Genomic DNA, 8,612 nt, shown 5'->3' on the forward strand with positions numbered 1-8,612 from the left:
TGCAGAACCAGCGCTGCTGAAAGAAAGGTTCTTGCCGAGACATGGCTTAGCCACAGCCTGGGGGATGTTTCCAGAATGAGATTTTCACTCTGCAGTGGAGTGTGCGCTGATATGAAACTTCGTGGCAGATTAAAACTGTGTGCCGGACCGAGACTCGAACTCGGGACCTTTGCCTTTCGCGGGCAAGTGCTCTACCAACTGAGTGCTGGTTCTGCAAGGTTCGCAGGAGAGCTTCTGTAAAGTTTGGAAGGTAGGAGACGAGGTACTGGCAGAAGTAAAGCTGTGAGGACGGGACGTGAGTGGTGCTTGGGTAGCTCAGTTGGTAGAGCACTTGCCCGTGAAAGGCAAAGGTCCCGAGTTCGAGTCTCGGTCCGGCACACAGTTTTAATCTGCCAGGAAGTTTCATATCAGCGCACACTCCGCTGCAGAGTGAAAATCTCATTATGGTTGCTTTTGTTTCAGTGTGGAATTACGGCTGTAGTTTCCCCTTGATTTCAGCCCTGAAAATCGTGTACAATAAACTTCCGTTTGTTCCCTGTATCTGGGATGTCTACTTGTGCCCGCCAGCGGCGGACACACCAGATTTTAATTTTAGAAAAGAGAGATCAGACGGTTAATGCGTCTGCCAGAGCAGGGAAAGCGAGCGCACGCCACTTCCGTGCTAGTCGGACGTTTTAAATATTGAGCCCTGCGTCGCAGGGCAATGCTAGGGCTATGGACGCGGGTTGGGTGAGGGTGGCGAGGGACGGCGGAACAAGCATGACGCACGGTCGCCGCGAGACGTGACCGGACGCGAATCTGCGCTGCGTCGCGGGGGCCCGGGCAGACCGCAATGCATAACATATCGCTCTCACAAAAAAAAAGGGTACGCGCCTGGTTCCTTTCACATTCTGCGTGTTGGAAACTCTGGGGATGAACACGGCACGCTCACCGCAGTCACTGACGCATCGAAGGCCGCAGTAATTCATTTGTCGCGACGGCTGAAAATGCCTCCCACCACATTTTCTGATCCATCCAGCAAATTTCCCTTTTTTGTTCTGGTTTCCTTACTTAGACCGCTAGTCCTAACGGTATGAGGAGGAGAGGCTGAAATGTTAAAAGTTCGCAAAGTATATTCTGATATCACGCCACGATAGCATTATCGACGGGGACCGAGACTAAAGTGCGCGTCATTTATGACGGCGGCCGAGTTTAGGTTCGTTCTGCGCATCTGACGTCACGAAACAGTCAGCCAATGAACAGAGAACGACGTTGCCAGAGCTTGACTGCGGTACAGAGCACGACGAATGTCTTCAGTTTTAGAAACGTTCAGTCATAAATAAAGTAACTGAACAAAAGCAATGTCTTGATAGCAGACTTTCTTTTATATAAAGTTTGGAAAAAGCATTCTTTATACCGATTGCTTCATATTCTATTAATTAATTAAACCAAACAAGCAATAAGCCTCCTAATTCAGGCGATAGCAAGGAAAGGTGTTTGTATCATTCTCACTAACCGCTTTTTCGCAATAAAGAACAGCGGTAATTGTTTATTTCCTATTGTACATCGACGAAACGTGAGTAATTCATAGTCATACCAGTAGTGTTTGTCGGTATTTTACGTAATAGTTTCAAGTCCTCCGGGAGATGTATTGAATGACGAGCTGCGGTAGCGTAATGGTAAAAGTGTATGGCTGCTGAGCAAAAGGTTCTAAGTTTAAATCTTGTTCGTTGCTTAATATTTTCTTTATTTAAAAACAATATCGAAGTGTCTTACTTCATGAATTTTATTCGTTTGAATGTAATTTTTTGAAATTTCTAGTGGCAACTAAAATCGACCATATGGAAAGTATACACTACGGACTTTTACCTCTGCAAACTCTTCCAAATTTCGTGCAATAGTTTACTACATCTAATGCTGCACAATAACTGCGTTGAACATCGAAACAAAATTAAGTCATTTATGGGGGGAAGGTATCGGTCAAGAAGATGCGTAAAAATCAAGTTTTTGTGCCAAATAGTTTTTGTGAAATCGAATGATAAAGTGTGTCAAAGCAGTCGAAACACCATGTGTCTGCACAGGCGAGCAGTGCAGTGATGACAAAATCGTGCACATCGCGGAATTTGGGGAGCACGTCTCTGTAGCAGGGAAAGGGTTAATGCGGCCGTGGTGACTTTATTTCATAAACTGCGCGCTCCCCCCAAAAGTAAGTTTGCGAACTGTAGTATGGCGCTGCTTCTCTTGGCGCATACAACTGGCAACGCAGCTATCTCCTGCGTCTGGGCGGGCATGCACGAACCGCCAAGATAAAAGAATTGAACTATAGTGTTTGAATTGTACTTGGACACAATAATTCAAACAATTATTTTATTTACGACTGTAATTTTCAGCAACCGACGAATTATTTTCTCAGGACAAATTTCAGTCACCAGTCGCAAATAAATTTTATTATTTTTGTTTCGACAAATGAATTTGTCATCTTCGGAAGGCTTTTACGTTGTCACTTCTCAAAAACATATCCAACAATCGTCTTTGGAAGCCTTAGAACAGTTGCTTTCTTATTGAGGTGATGGTTCAAATGGCTCTGAGCACTATGGGACTTAACTTCTAAGGTCATCAGTCCCCTAGAACTTAGAACTACTTAAACCTAACTAACCTAAGGACATCACACACATCCATGCCGGAGGCAGGATTCGAACCTGCGAACGTAGCGGTCGCGCGGTTCCAGACTGCAGCGCCTTTAACCGCTTGGCCACCCCGGCCGGCTACTGAGGTGACATCCCACGAATATTACACATTCGAAGTCAACGAGCTCTTGTGGCCGCCCTATTATCCTCTTACATCGTTCTTGTGAAACACAACTAGCTCTTTATTCACACGAAGTATTGACGGCTGTTGCGAAGGGATTTCAAATTGTTTCCGTGTTTCTAGATTTCCAGATGGCTTTTGACACTGTACCTCACAAGTGGCTTGTACCCAAATTGCGTGCTCTCGGTTGTGTTACTGGATTCCTGATTTCGTGTCAGAAAGGTCACAGTTTGTACTAATTGGGGAAAAGTCATCAAGTAAAATAGAAGTGATTTCTGACGTTCCCCAAGGTAGTATTATAGGGCCTCCGTTGTTCCTTATCTACATAAAAGATTTAGGAGACAATCTGAGCAGCTGCCTTAGGTTGTTTGCAGATGATACTGTCGTTTATCATCTAATAAAGTCATCAGAAGATCAAAACAATTGCAAAACGATTTAGAAAAGATATCTGTATGGTGCGAAAATTGGCAGTTGACCCTAAATATTGAAAAGTGTGTACCGTCATGCACACGAGTGCCAAAAGGAATCCGATAAGCTGAACTAAATACCTAGGAGTTACAATTACGCACAAGTTAATTTGGAAAGAACTCAGAGAAAATGTTGTGGGAAAGGCTGACCAAAGATTGCGTTTTATTGGCACAACAGTTGATGATGCAACAGATCTACTAAAGAGACTGCCTACACTTCGTTTGTACGTCCTCTTTTGGAGTACTACTGCGCGGTCTGGTATCCTTACCAGATAAGATTAATGAAGCACGTCAAGAAAGTTCGAAAAAGAGCAGCTGTTTTCTATCATTTAGAAATCGTGGAGAGAGTGTCACGGACATGATTCACAATTTGCCGTGGGCTTCATTAAAACAAAGCATTAACATTTAGCATTTAGCATTAACATTTTATGGGAATAAGATAAACTATGCCGCTGCTGTCATTGTTCTAGAAGAATTGTGGTTTTATAAGCCTAATTTGCAGCAATTAATACTTCAATTTAGGGATGCCTACAGGGAATTTGTATTTATGCCAAACGGTATAAGATGTGCGCAGCGATATTTTGATTTTAGACAAGGTAGATACAGACCCCTGTGGTACACCTATTAGAGCCACAGTATTTACTCATAGTCCTTCTCAGACACACAGCCGTAGGCCATCCTAGGAAATGGCCTCACGTCCAGTGAGGTCTCCCTGTCAGGGTAAAAAGAAGTATAGGCTTGTACACAAGTTGAAAAATGAGAAACCTAGGTGGCATTGTACATGTATGTACGAACTATGTTTACACTATCGTTGGCAGTGGCTATCTAGGCTCTTTTATGTTTTGGACATTGCAGGATGGCGTACCACTTGCGTTCCGCATTGCCGTACACAAGAAGAATGTATGAAGATGCTACCCGTCGTGATGAACAAGCCGAAACCGATGAACATCACTCAAATAATAGTACAGAGGCAGATGGGTTACATGAAGAAGCTGCACAACACGAGTTTTACGACGGATGGGAGGTGCCGCTGTCGCGCTTGCCAGCGCACTTACTCCGAGATGGAGGATCACCCGCTTTGCGGCGTGATCTCACGAAATTTCTATCACCAACTTTCTCCTCCGAATTCTAAAATATGTTTTTGACGCCCATCTACATTGGGAGGAACGATCATCACAATAAAATGATGGAAATAAGAGCTCGCACGGAAAGATACAGGTGTTTGTTTTTTCCGCGCGCTCTTGGAGGTTCTAGTAATAGAGAATTATTGTGAAGGTGGTTCAAATGGTTCAAGTGGCTCTGAGCACTATGCGACTTACCTTCTGAGGTCATCTGTGGCCTAGAACTTACAAGTAATTAAACCTAACTAACCCAAGGACATCGCACTCATCCATGCCCGAGGCAGGATTCGAAACTGCGACCGTAGCGGTCGCTCGGTTGCAGACTGTAGCGCCTAGAACTGCACGGCCACTCCGGCCGGCGAAGGTGGTTCGATGAGCCCTCTGCCAGGCACTTAAGTGTGATTTTTAAAGTATCCAGATTTAGATGTGGGTGGATGTACTGCTTCTCTACTGACAACACGATACTACCTGCGTCCTTCTATACTCGTAGGTTCGTCTCTCGTTGCATGTAGTGGCCATTTTCTCATGACGTAGGGTTGCTCGGGTACTATTAAATACATAGTGTATTTTCTGAGATGGCAGTATAGAGTTCTGTTTCTTCATTGTCTTATGCCATTTTCCCGCACTGGCACAGTGTCAGCAGGATTATCAACGGATGGAGCACAGTTAATTTACGGGGTGGACGGATGCCCTTCATGCCACTACCTCGTCAGCACTCCCCGCCCACCAGGAACGGTATGTGTGTATGTGTAGTGTTGTCTATGAGAAAGTTAGCTAAAATTTTCTATATGTTTCCGAATCGTGTAACAGAGGTGGGACTTGGGCATCAGCCCAGTATTCACCTAATGGGATTGGGAAACCGCCTAAAAGCACATCCAGGATGGCCTACACACCGGGCTGTGTCGTTGTCCGCCAGACGGATGCGGCCTGCGGCCGGCACACCTTCTGGCCTTTAAACTCGCACGACTATATTGGCGGATAGGTGCTAATGCAGACTAATTCGAATAAAACATCCCATATAACACGCCTTCAAAATTTATTGATTGCAGTAAAACAGCTATGGTAATGCAACCCAAACAGATACTCAGAGAAGGTGCAAATCAAGGGCAAATGACTGAGTTAAAAGTGGATACTGTATTCAGAAATTTCGCCTCCTACTTGAAAGTCTTCTCATGTCGACTTTGCGCCCCATTCGTAATTCCAACAATTCGTCTCTGGTGTTAGTTTTACTTTGTAGAGTTCGTCCTTCAACCACATCCACAGACAAAAATGTAAGTGGTAAGATCTAGGGACCTTGGTGGCCAAGGAAAGTGACCATTTCTGTCGATCCATCAATAGGGCAGTGATAGATTTTGATGATATGTGACCTGACTTGTAGACTGCGCAGGGAACCCGTCAAGCAGGAAGAATGTACTGATCCTTGCAGCCAAAGTAACCTCCTCGAATAATTCTGAAAGCGCGATTTCAAGAAAGTCCTCAGAATGTGGCCATGCAGGACGATGCGGCAGGACAACAAACACAGTAAACTGTTTGTCTACCATACCGCAGCACACAGTTGCGGAACGGCGTTCTTCAAAAACTGTCTCCGGCGAGGCATGTGGGTATACGTCTTACCACGAATGACAATTACGAGGTACTGGCACAGCTCCGAGTGAAAGTGGCTTCATCCAGAAATACTGCAAATGGGATTGCTCGACAAAATTCGGAACGTCTATCTTCATCCTCTTCTCTTGTTGAATCCGCTGTAATAGATAAAGTTCGTGCATACGCACTGACTTGAAAAATCTGGTACGTGAATTACCGATACGTGCAGAAATTCTGCATGTGGTTGTTACAGGACCACGTTCTCCCAAGTGAATAATGTCTTCTACCTCACGCACATACTCTTCATTCTCAGATCCATATGAAATATGACACTCTAGAAACTGACACTCTGCGGTTGGGAGATCATTTTCCATACTTCCTATAAACATCAGCTGTATTTCCATTACAAAACCCTTGCACAAATACAATCCGACAGAAAACACGTAGCACCACCGAGAAGTTGTTCGAACGCGACGAAAACGTGTGATGTAGTCGTACAGACAAACAAATGATTACAATTTCAGAAAAATTGGCTATTTGTTCAACGGTCCTTCTCTGGCTCGTATGTAAACACGCTTTTCAGAGCATTCACACGCCGGTGGCGACACCTACAACGTGCTGACACGAGGAAAGTTTCCAACCGATTCCTCATACAAAAACAGCAGTTGACCGGCGTTGCCTGGTGAAACGTAGTTGTGATTCTTCGTGTAAGGAGGAGAAATGCGTACCATCACGTTTCCCACTTTGATAAAGGTCGGATTGTAGCCTACCGCGATTGCGGTTTATCGTATCGCGACATTACTGCCCGCGTTGGTTCAAATGGCTCTGAGCACCACGGGACCTAACTTCTAAGGTCATCAGTCCCCTAGAACTTAGAACTACTTAAACCTAACTAATCTAAGGACATCACACACATCCATTGCCGAGGCAGGATTCGAACCTGCGACCGACTGTAGCGCCTAGAACCGCTCGGCCACTCCGGCCGGCTGCTCACGTTGGTCGAGATCCAACGACTGTTAGCAGAATATGGAATCGGTAGGTTCAGGAAGGTAATACTGAACGCCGTGCTGGATCCCAACGGCCTCGTATCACTAGCAGTCTAGATGACAGGCATCTTACCCGCATGGCTGTAACGGATCGTGCAGCCACGTCTCGATCCCTGAGTCAACAGATGGGGACGTTTGCAAGACAACAACCATCTGCACGAACAGTTCGGCGACGTTTTGCAGCAGGTCGTAGACTATGGCTGCGTTGCATCACCCCGATGGTGTACGCAACGACAAAGTGTATGGTGATAAACCTACGTCTCGTCACCTGTTACAATGTGATCGAGGAACTCATCACCTGCTTCAGCATAGCGTGTGAGGAAGTCGAGTGCAAAGCCCATCCTTTTCTTTTTGTGTTCTTCCGTTAACAGTTTTGGAACCCAGCAAGCACACAATTTCCTGTACCCTAACTTGACAGTCACTACGTCATAAAGAGTTGTCATTGACACATCCGGTATGATCTGATGCAATTCTATTCGCACGAATTGCTTCCTCCGTTCTCCGAAGAAGGGCATCAGAGACCACACATGGCCGACCTGTTCTTTGTTCGTCATGAACATCGGTCCTGCCTTCACAGAAATGACGACACCATTTCGTTACATTTTGTCGTTTCATAATGTTCTCATAAACAGAAACAATTTCTTTGTGAATATCCGTTGGTCGCTGACGTTTTGCATGAAGAAAACGTATGACGGAGCGCGCTTGGCATTTGGCGGGATTCTGAATCGGCGCAGCCATTTTAAACAAGACCTACTCCAACCAGAAGCAACGTTCAACTGCCAAACGACCGCGAGGAGAAAGCTAACGGTTCAAGGTTAACACCAGTGTTGCCAAATTGCTCGCCAAAACTCTTCTGTTCAAAAAATGGTTAAAATGGCTCTGACCACTATGGGACTTAACTTCTGAGGTCATCAGTCCCCTAGAACTTAGAACTACTTAAACCTAACTAACCTAAGGACAGCACACACATTCATGCCCGAGGCAGGATTCAAACCTGCGACCGTAGCAGCAGCGCGGTTCCGGACTGAAGCGCCTAGAACCGCTCGGCCATCCCGGCCGGCAAACTCTTCTGTTCCTCTGGCGTACAGTGTACCTTTACTTTCCGAAATACCCTCGTATATGGAAAGTTTTATTCTATACTACCACCTCCTAAAATATTTATTATTGCTGAAACACTGTTATTGCTGAAACAGTGTTTTTGAAGTCAGAGCGGCTCTGATGACTGAGTGAATGAATGTTTCGCCTCGCTTAACGAGTGAGACCAGCGGCTGGCCAGCCTTCTCTGCCTAAGTCGGCCTCCGAGAGACAGAGCCGCGGGCGCGTGTTCCGGCCCGGAGCGAAAGCGTGGGCGGCACCTGCTGACGTCGTGGGTGGCAGTGGGGGAGGGCGAGGGGGGAGGGACGGGGAGGGGTGCTCTTAAAGCGGCGCAGCTCACTTCACGCAGGGGGAGAAATCTGCGCAGCCCGCTCGCTTTTATATCTCCCTCGTGTGAGGCACGACGCGCGGCTACCGGGAACCACGATGCATGTAGCGGCTGTCGCTCCTACACTCGTCAGGTGAAGTTTTTTGTGGGGCTAGAAAGACAGACACCGTCTAGGTCCCACTCT

The 8,612-nt window shown here is 46.1% G+C and overlaps 1 non-coding gene across 1 annotated transcript; it reads left to right on the top strand.

Moving 5' to 3' along the window:
- The first annotated feature begins 303 nt into the window (after positions 1 to 303).
- Trnas-uga lies at positions 304 to 378 on the top strand. The gene has a single exon. It is a non-coding gene; the product is annotated as a tRNA-Ser (tRNA).
- Positions 379 to 8,612: the final 8,234 nt, after the last annotated feature.

This window comes from Schistocerca americana, chromosome 8, assembly GCF_021461395.2.
Source record: "Schistocerca americana isolate TAMUIC-IGC-003095 chromosome 8, iqSchAmer2.1, whole genome shotgun sequence".
Taxonomy (NCBI): domain Eukaryota; kingdom Metazoa; phylum Arthropoda; class Insecta; order Orthoptera; family Acrididae; genus Schistocerca; species Schistocerca americana.